At 38.8% G+C, this 10,736-nt stretch overlaps 1 non-coding gene across 1 annotated transcript; it reads left to right on the top strand.

The window, feature by feature from the left end:
* Positions 1-10,297: 10,297 nt before the first annotated feature.
* LOC141619671 (small nucleolar RNA R71) lies at positions 10,298-10,404 on the top strand. The gene has a single exon (XR_012531779.1). It is a non-coding gene; the product is annotated as a small nucleolar RNA R71 (small nucleolar RNA).
* The last annotated feature ends 332 nt before the right edge of the window (positions 10,405-10,736 follow it).

The raw sequence follows: 10,736 nt of genomic DNA on the forward strand, positions 1-10,736 counted from the left end.
CTCCATTAGAAGTCGAGTCTTGGGTGCGTGCTGTGCTGGCGCACGTCGAATCGGGCTGTACACCCGAGAATCTGCAGATTTAGACTGGGACCATCGTAGTCCTACCCGGGGAAATTATAGTCTAAGAGTGATAAATGGGTTGCATTAAGGATGGTTGCATATGTCATTTTTAATTGGGATGCGTGTCCATAATTATTTAACGGTTACTCATCTTCTTTTATTCGAATGTCTTACATAATTGGATGAATTTATGTTATGCTAATTTTAGTCACTTTAATTACTTTTACTCAATTGGCAAGTTTTATTCCATTGCATTTATTTATTCACATTGCTTACAATTATTTTCTACGCCTTGCTTAACTGAGTTCCTTGTTATGTTTATTTTAACATAATGTGGCTGGGAGAACCCTGAGTTACTCCCCACTGACTGTGGCTTTCATGTTTACGTGAATGACAGGTTTTTGAAGATGCATTTATGGGGTTTAGACGTGTGAGCTAGCGAGCACCTTTGACTATTAGTCGGTTTAATGGAATTGCTTAGACTCACCTTTTATCATTTGTCATTCGAGGGATATATTTTCCCTCACCTTGACTATCACGTTTGTATAATATAAATCTTTATTTCCGCATTTTCTATTTATGTTTTAGGTTTTAATGAACCCGCACTTTAAACTTTAAAAGTTTCAAAAAATTTCCTAATTTCCGCTTTAATTGTATTAGTTATATTTTCCGCTTTATTGCGGGGTGTCACACTTCATTACAATCGTCATCCAAAACGAACCAAGATGACATTTCATTGCTCTCCATGGCCAAGATCAAAGGTACTCAAGCCTTCCCTTTGACGATCTTTTACCTAGAATTCTCTAGGTAGGACCTGTAGGACCTATCAAAACAACACTAGAGAAAAAAGATGAGAATTGCCTCAAGGAATTAGTCCCTTGAGGCTAAAGACAGACAAAAATAAACAAGCAAATAAAATAGTTGCCTCCCCGGCAACGGCGCCAAAATTTGATACCGTCGTTTGCGTACCAAAAATAAATTACCTAGCTACTACTAACAGAAGTTAGCGGTAAGTAGGGTCGATCTCCACAGGGAGGCGGTCACTATCTACTTGTCTATTCGGTCTGTCTAATGTGACAAGATGGGGGTTTTAAATATTTGAACTAAACTAATAAGATTAAGGCAAGAGAAAAATAAATAAGAGAAATTAACAGAAGAAAGAGGGAACTAGGATGTCGGTTCATCAATGAACGTCGATTAATTGCAGTTAAGGTCACAGATTAGTCGATGTGTCAGTCTAAGGGGCAACGAATATCTCCTTCCGGTCTCAATTCGCCCTAAAATGCTATTAGCTTAACTTCTGCCCTCACTAAAGCATCATATTGCTCACTGCATGTCTCACCCCTTCCAACCTTCCGGTGTAGGTCAAGGCTTACCAAAGTTAAATAAGCTAATTGCGTCGACTCAACTAGCAGGATATACTTATAGCAGTAATTAACAACATAGACAAAAACAACAACGACAAAGCTATAAACCTAATTAGCAATTAACAACAGTCCATCGAATCACCTAATCCTAGCAGAGAAATTAGCAAGACATAATAAAGGGAAGAGCAAATGGTAAAAGATAAACATTAAGTAAAGAGAGGAAAAGAGAAAGGAGAATTACAGAGTAAAATCCGGAAAGCAGAGAACAGTAGAAAAGTAACAGGGAAAAAGTATTGTAAAGTAGTGTATGAGATAGGGAAGAGAGTTACAAATGACGTCCCTCTTCCTATTTATAAGAAAATAAAATTTTTATTTAACCTAATGACGGATTAAAGCTAAAAAGGCCCGAGCCCAATAGAAACCACTCGATCGAGCCCTTTTAAACTACTCGATCGAGTAAAATAAAGATCAAAACACTCGATCGAATAGAAAATCTACTCGATCGAGTAAACCCTAAAATGCAACTACTCGATCGAGTAGAAAAAGGACTCGATCGAACATAATTGTACTCGATCGAGTACTTTCCAGCGCACAATTCCTGCTTCGCGCACTGAACTTCAAACGGCTGCCATTTCTTCGTTACGTAGGCAAATAGGACGATTCCGGTGGCGATGGAAAGCTAAGAGAACAAGATTTCATCTCCAATTTGAATCACTTGAATATAACTTGTAGAACTCCATATATGGCTTTTCAAAGTAGGCACTAGCAATTTGAAGTTCTTCCTTTGCTCGCCTAGCTATCTTTCTTCTTTGCGCATCTCAAAATAGCTACATTCCCGCTCCAAATTCACTCTTCCTCCAAATGCATGCTAAAAGGACGGTAAAAGGCACGATTTCACTATTTTATGGTCCATTCCTGTAAATAGAACAAAACAAACCAAAGTAGCATATTCGGGGCATTTCGTAGCATAAAACAACGATAATAGCATAGAAATACGTGCATAAAAAGGCCAAAAGGACTATATAAAATGCACGTATCAGATATTAGATTAAGCATGAATCATCCCCCATGTTGGGTTACCCTAATTCCCCATTAACCCTAGTTAAGAGGACTACTCACTCATTATCAAGTTTAACATGCTAACAAGGTTGTCAATCATACTAGCAAGACAAAACATGATGAATAAATGAAGATGATTAACAATAATTAAAAAGGGATTAAGAGAATTATACCTAATGATGATTCCAAAATAGTAAGTAAAGAATAATAGAAGTACTTGATGAATGATTGCAAGGTTGTCAATCCTCCAAATAAACCCCAAATAATCTTCAATTACCCAAAATAAATGATGAACAATAGAGAAATTAAGGAAATGAGATTTGTATTAATGCATAATTAAAAGTTGATTACAAGATTAAAATGAGATTAAGATTGCATAAGAAGAACATGATAATCTAATTAGTACAAAGGGGTATTTATACTAAGGAATAGGTACATAAATTAGGGTTACTAAGGGCTTAAATGACGATTAAGACCCTTAAGAAAAGTTGAGGAAGTGCTCCTCTCAAAGGAGATGCTCATCTCCGCTTCGCTAGTCTTCAAGGAATATGCGCATCCTGAGTGGACTGAGGAGGAGACGGCTTGCACTGGGAAGGAATCCGAGCGGCCGGAGGCATAAGACGCTCGGATTCTAGAGGGCTAGGACGAGCGGACTAGCTACGGGACGCTCGGATTGTAGCCAGCCAGGACGCTCGTCTCGTGGCCAAGACGCCTGAATAGTAGCTCAGCAAGCTTCTTCTTCTTTTCTTCTTTTCTTCTTCCAACAATCCACAAGGATCTTGTTGGGGATGCAAGGATCTTCTCATCATTGCCCATCTACTACATTATTTACATAAGCCTTCTAGTCTTGTCTTCACTTTGATGATTGGTCATTAGATTCGATCAATTTAGCTCCATTTTGCCATGAAAATGCAAGGTTTGCACTCCTCTTCTACCAAGGAAACAAAACCTCAAAGAATATGCAAAACGAAAGACTAAAGATAATAAATGACCCAATTATGCACTAAAAAACATAGGAACAAGGCTAATTCGGGGACTAAATATGCTCAAATATTGGTCACATCAAATATCCCCAAACCGAACCTTTGCTCGTCCCGAGTAAAGAGGTGACAAAACTAGGACCCTTATTTAAACTAACCTACTAATATAGCCGATATGAGACAATTAGCGGATCTCACTCCGCCCCCTTCAACTCACAACAAGACAACCATGAGGTAGGATGCCTTCTTGCAAGGCAAGGTGGGTCTTGCGAAAATGGCGATACATCCAAGCATTAAAGCACACAAAACAAGTAATGGATGCATCTACAAAAGAATAGCCACTTTCCTCATCTAATTGGCGGAAATTATCTAGCAATCTAAGGGTACACATTCCATTATAGATATGGTTTCTTCAAACTACTAAGCCTAGAAGGATACCAATAAATCACCTCCAAGTTGTGTCAAGCTAGGGTACCTTTGTCCTCAATCGTTAAATGCTTTCATCAAGAGTAGACTCCCTATGGTGTTAGAAACGCTGGAGGATAGCGGAATTCCCCTTCTTGCCTAGACAAGAAGAAGGGTCGTCCCCTCTCTACCATGCACAAAAGTGGTTACGATGGAAAAAGAGGTCAATAGTATTTGAGTTTCATTTTAGGAGTTTTCTTTTGTTGTTGTTTTTCCCCCCAATTTCTTGTGGTATATAACATTTGAGAACACTTTCCTTTTGCCATTTCTTTGATGTTTGGCATTTCAATACTTGATAATTTTTAACTTTTCTTTGCATTTCTTTTGAACATTTTCAAAGTCACCCCATTTGTAGTGAGGGTGCTTATTTTTGAAGCTTTAGGAGTCTATTTTTGCTCCTCTTTTCTTTTGATGCAATTGCAAACTTTTTCTTTTCTTTTTATTTCTTGAACTCAAATTTGAACAATTTTTGTGCCCATTCCCTTTGATGACAAAAATATGGTAGAACATGGATGATGGTTGCATGGTTTCAAGGGTCACCTTGGAATAAACGGTAGCCAATGAGTTATCACACCACAAGGTACGCTTGACTAGGCCTTAATCCATGGGTCAAAGGATAATAGCATGACACATCCTAGGGTGTTTTACAAGTATTCTAACAAGCAAAGTCTTAAAAAGAAAAAGTATCTACAAGGGCCTTATATACATTTGTCAAGCTTCCCAAATAGACGGTTTCACAAAATGTTTCCTAAATGCAACTATATGCCATGATGCAACTAACATTTATACAACCTAATGCATATGCTTCTACCAACTAGTATGCGAAATAAACTAAATGCAATCCTAATTTCACATTGTTTTTACCGCATCAATCAAAATAAAGCTACATAGTCATTAACATAAAGAGGAAAAAGGAGATTGGAAAGATCATACCATGCGGTCTTCAATATCCTCATGTCTCGGATATGGCATAGTCGATCAATGTGAAAAAGGTTGAACAAACACAATATATACAAACAATATATACAAGACTACACTACAAAGGAAATGAACATGTTTTTGGTTTTTTGAATTTTTGAATATTTTTTGTATTTTGTTTTAATGAAATTAAAGGACATAATTTTGTATTTTTCAAAATTTTCATTTTTTATCATTTTTCTTTTAAAAAGGTCAAGTTAGAATTTTCCATCCTCACACTAGTATGGGCATTTTCCTCAATGGCCAATACGATAGGAAATTATGAAATTTACATGAATATGCATGATTTCTAAACCAAATGCAAACTAAACTAAACTATACTACATGATGCATGTGTTTTTGTTATGGTGGAGAGCATAATTTTGATTAGCTCCCAATGCATATGCATAAACTTCCCCAAACCAAAATAGACACTATTTCTAATGTCAAAAATTGGGGGAGTTCATGCATAAAAAATGCAATGCATGAAACAAAATTTGTCATTTTGGAATTTGAAGGTGGGAACAATAAAAATGAACACCTTAATGGAACCAAGGTGTCAGTCCTTCAATGTTGCTAGGACTCCACAAAATGATCAAGATAAAGTAAAAACAAGAGAAGTAGACAAACCATAAAGGAGGTGTAAGCATGTAGGATCCTCCAAGTGTTTGCTAATCCTCACCCATCGTGTCATCATCATCATTATCATCAACTTCCTCACTTAAGGCATCATCAACCTCCATGGATGTGGAGTCATTTCCACTCTCACTTTCACTTTCTTGTTCATCCTCACTTTCCTCTTCTTCTTGAACTTCTTCATCTTCACCTTCTTGCTCATCACTCTCATCAACAACCATCACCTCTTCACCCGGTCTACCACCTTTAGAAGTGCTAGGAAAGAATACCTCCTTATCCGCCCAACTAGGCAAAGGACAAGATGGATCGAGAAGTCCTCGCCTAGCAAGATGTAGGAGGGGTGGATATTGTGCTTTGTAAGCATCAACTCTATCATTATAAGCTTGTTTATGCATTTCCCTCATCAATAGAGTCAAGTAATCGTTTCCCGCCTTGGCATTTTCGGGGTTGAACTCGTGGTAGATAAATGGATAAGGTGGGGTGATAATGGAGGAAGAGGGCTCGGCAACTTCTTCCCCTTGGTGTTGAATGATGTATTCGGATTCTTCGGAGAGTGGGAGAAGGTAATTCAGTCTATGAACATTCAAGCGGCAAATCTTGCTAGGCAATGTGAAGGATTTAGCTTTATTTGTCAACCACCCAAATTTGTTATCAAGAGTATCATTCTTGACCCATTTGAACTTTAGAATCATGGTGGCTAGATCAATGATAGGGCCCCCCTTTACCGGTGTATAAGTGTCATTCTTGATGAAATCCCGGTTAAAGTGCTTAGCCAAATAAGTCACTAATCCTCCATTGACAATAAAGGCCGTGCCTTCTTTGCCACAATCAACATTAAGCCATCTATCAATTAAAAGTCGTAAAGCATTGTATGGCTTTGTGAACTCTCTCCCAATGTTCAAAGCCGACTCAAGAAGAACAAAATCAAGTTCGGTAAGATGATTTGTGCATTTCCTAGCTATCAAGGTATTCCCAACAACCTTATGCCATACTCTTATGCCCAGATGATGGACTAATATAGCACGACAATCATGATAAGATGTGAATTTCTTTCCAGAAATGGCCTTCCATAGAGGAGCGGGGTCATACTTGGTAGGCTTCTTTGTAAAAGACGGGTTATCACTAAGGCCAAATATCTTACCAATTTCGTCATAAGATAAGCATTTATCCACATTCTCAAGACGAAATTCAATAGTGGTTCGGGTCTCCACCTTTGTGACTTTCAAAGAGCTTAAAAACTCTAAGGTGAGGGAGGAGTAGGTCAATTCTTGCATTTCAAACAATTTACTCAATCCCATAGACTCGAAAAAGGTCTTTGTTTGTTCAAGACACCCAATTTTGACAATGTATCTTGACAAATGAACTTGGTAGGCATGATGGTTTTCTTAGCAAAGAGAATAAATTTCTTCCTATGGGAGTCGGAAGTGAAAATTACCTCCGGATAATCGGCTAATTGTTCAATGATCGGAGTAGTAGAAGTACTAGCTTTCATAGGAGGATTTTTTTCTTGAATCTCCAACCTTGCATTATGAACTACCAATGCCTTTGATGCTTGCTTGTCTTGAAGAGCTTGTTGTCTCTTAGAAAGGTTCTTCTTTTGGGGTGCCTTGCTTCCACCTTTTGTTCTTGCCATACTCCTTTGTTTAGTAACACCAAAGAAAGCTTGAAATCTTCAATTTCTAGTAATACCCAAATCGATTTAGGATAGATGAATGTTGTCTTGTATCCCAAAAATCGACTCATAAGTTGAAGATTTTGGTGTTTTAATCACTTGTTGCTGCTAAAGGAGTTATTTAATTTTGTTTTGAGGATGTTTGGATTTGATTTGGTTGAGAAATTTGATTTTTGTTGATGGAGAGGATGAGGGTTTTGGGTAGTGTTTGTGTTTGAAATAATGAAAATGAATTGGGAAGGAGGGGTTTAAAGACCCGTTATATTTTGAAAAGCAGAAGGAGACGAGCGGATTCAGCCTCGGGACGCTCGGATTCTTCAATTTCTGGGTTCAGGAAAAACGCCTGGGGACGAGCGTCTCGAAGGTAAGACGAGCGTATTCTTGAGCTGGGACGAGCGCCTTCTGCTTGAGAAGCTCGGATTCCTTTCCAGGGAGAAATCCCAAAAATTGGCAGTGTAAAGACGAGCGTCTTTTCCTCTGGGACGACCGTCTTGGCTGAGACGAGCAGATTCCTTGTTGGGACGCTCGGTTTTTCAGTCAGACCCAAAAATTAATTCTGCAGCTTCACAAGACGAGCTTCTTATGCACTGGACGCTCGGGTTCATTTCAAGACGAGCGGATTCGCCTCAGGCCGCTCGGATTCTGCCTCTTCCACACGGATTCAGGTCCATCCGTGGGTGCTTCGTAACCCGTGTTATTTCATTCTTCATTTCTTGTGTTCTTCATTGTGGGGGCACTACAAAGGCATGGATAGCCTAGGCAATTGCTATCCCCACACTAAGGCAAAACACTACACATCAATAAACTCATAAGTCCTTCCCTCACTTCTCTCAAAATGATGAAAATCTTGATCAAGGCATAGAAATGCAAATCCAAAAATGACAAAAAATGCAATACGATAATTAAAACGCAAGTTAGGGAGTTAGAATATTTACAAATGGTGGTTTAGGGAGGACTCCACCAAACTCTCATCCAATAATGAGATGTCAAGGGGGCATGTTCAAGGTGTTGTTGATGTTACTCAACACCTTGAAGAAGTAGTCGAAAGCTTGTTCATTGTCATGATAAAGATCTTCAATAGACCTTTGCACTTGTTGTTCTCCATGATGGTCCTGGGCCATAGCATTACCGATATAGGGATTGAATATCCCTTCAAACTCATCATCCCAAAGACCGCATACTTTGTCCACTTGATCACTAAAATTGTCTTGAGTTGATGAAGATAACTCTCCTTCTTTCTTTTCTTGGCCAATGAGGCCTTATTCTTCACTTGTCATGGGTGAGCTTTTTAAGTTCTCATCGTTGTAATTTCCTTGCTCTTTTGATGGAGCATCATCCACTTTCTTCTTCCATTGAAATGCCAACTTCTTCCTATCATCTTCCGGCTATAGTGATCAACCATAAAACATGGCTCATGTAATCGTGAAGCTCTCATAGTCTTGTCAAGATTGAAAGTGATGGTTTCATCTCCCACTTCAAGGGTGAGCTCTCCATGTTTTACATCGATCACCGCTCCCGCGGTGTGCAAGAAAGGTCTTCCTAAAATAAAAGGAATGTTGGAGTCTTCTTCCATGTCAACAATAACAAAATCCACCGGGATGAAGAATTTGCCAATTCTTACGGGAACATCTTTCCATACCCCTAAAGGTGTCTTTGTTGATCTATCCGCCATTTGAAGCGTGATGTTGGTGCATTTGAGTTCTCCCATTCCTAACCTCTTGCTTACGGAATATGGCATGACACTAACACTTGCCCCAAGGTCACATAAACCTTTGTTGATTGTAGTGTCACCAATACTGCATGTAATGGAGAAACTTCCCGGATCCTTGAGCTTTGGAGGTGAACTTCCTTGAAGAATGGCACTACTCACTTTAGTGAAAGCAATAGTCTCAAGCTTCCGGATTGATATCTTCTTCGTAAGAATATATTTCATATAATTTGCATAGGCCGGAACATGATTGATCAATTCCGTGAATGGAATTGAGACTTCTACATTCTTCACAATCTCCATGAATTTTCCAAGTTGGTCATCAAACTTAAGCTTAGCTTGATGACTCGGAAATGGAAGTCTAATCACAATAGCCTCATTTTCTTTGGCCTTTTCTTCATTCTTCTTTGAAACTTCTTGAATGGTGGGTTCTTCTACTTTAGAGTTTTCAACAACTCTTTCCTTGTCATTCACAACATCTTCATCAACGGGCTTCTTCGGCCCTTCATACCTTGTACCACTCCTCAAATGGATGGCACTCACCGATTCTTTTCCTGGGGGATTACCTTGAGATGGTAATTGCCCCTTTTGTCTTTGTGAACTTGAAGATGCTAATTGAGACATTTGGGTCTCCAACATCTTTGTGTGAGATAGTATGTTGTTAATGGTGATATCTTTTGCTTGGCTATCCTTTTGCATTTGGGTGAAAAACTCTTGTTGGTTCTTTTGCATTTGGAGGACCGCTTTTTGAACTTTAAAACCTTGGTCATTTGATTGAGTGTATGGAGTTTGATTTTGGTAACCTTTGTTTTGGTTGTAAAAGGGTCTTTGATTTTGGTTTCTCATTGGAGGTGGGGTGTATGTTGTTTGAGGGTTTTGAATATTTTAGCTTTTATATAAGAGATTTGGATGGAATTTGGTGTTTTCATTGTAATAGTTGGAATAAGGGGTACCACTCTTGTATTCTTGAAAAGCATTCACTTGGTCACTTGTTCCCCTACATTCACTTTGGTCATGTCCCAAAGTTCCACAATTCTCACATATTCCACTTGGAATTGATGAAGATGCCACCATGGCATTAACATGTTGCTTAGGTGATTTGGAGGCTTCTTCAAGTTTAGCCATAGCCTTCTCAAACTTCAAGTTGATGGTATCAATATGAGCACTAAGTTGAGCACCCGATTGAGTAAAAGAGTCCACTTCATGCTTTCCTCCTCTAGCAGCCTTCCGAGATCTAATATATTGTGCGTTATGGACCACTATTTCGTCAAATTTATCCCATGTTTGATTATCGTCAACTTCGGTGAACATACCTTTTGATCCAATGTTGAGAATGTTTCGTGAGTCTTCATAAAGACCATTCCAAAATTGTTGTACCAAGAACCACTCGCTAAGTCCATGATGAGGACATGAGCGACAAGTTCCTTTGAATCGCTCCCAAGATTCATACAAAGATTCTTCGTCCCTTTGTTTGAACCCCGTGATTTGGGCTCTTAGCATGTTAATCTTTTCCGGAGGGTAGAACTTTTTGTAGAAAGCAAGAGCCAATTTCTTCCAAGAGTCAATACTAAGAGTAGCCTTATCAAGGCTCTTTAACCATTGTTTCGCGGTACCAATCAAAGAAAAAGGAAATAAGACCCATCAAATTTGGTCTTGAGTCACTCCGGTTTGTGAAATCGCATCACAATAGTCACAAAAAGTCTCCATATAAGAATGAGGGTCTTCACTAGGCATCCCCCCAAATTGGCTTCTTTCGACTAATTAGATAAATGCGGATTTAGCAATGAAATTACCGGTCAAGTGTTGTGGTGTGGGAGTACCATTTGGTAGGT

This window comes from Silene latifolia, chromosome 1 (genome assembly GCF_048544455.1).
Source record: "Silene latifolia isolate original U9 population chromosome 1, ASM4854445v1, whole genome shotgun sequence".
Taxonomy (NCBI): domain Eukaryota; kingdom Viridiplantae; phylum Streptophyta; class Magnoliopsida; order Caryophyllales; family Caryophyllaceae; genus Silene; species Silene latifolia.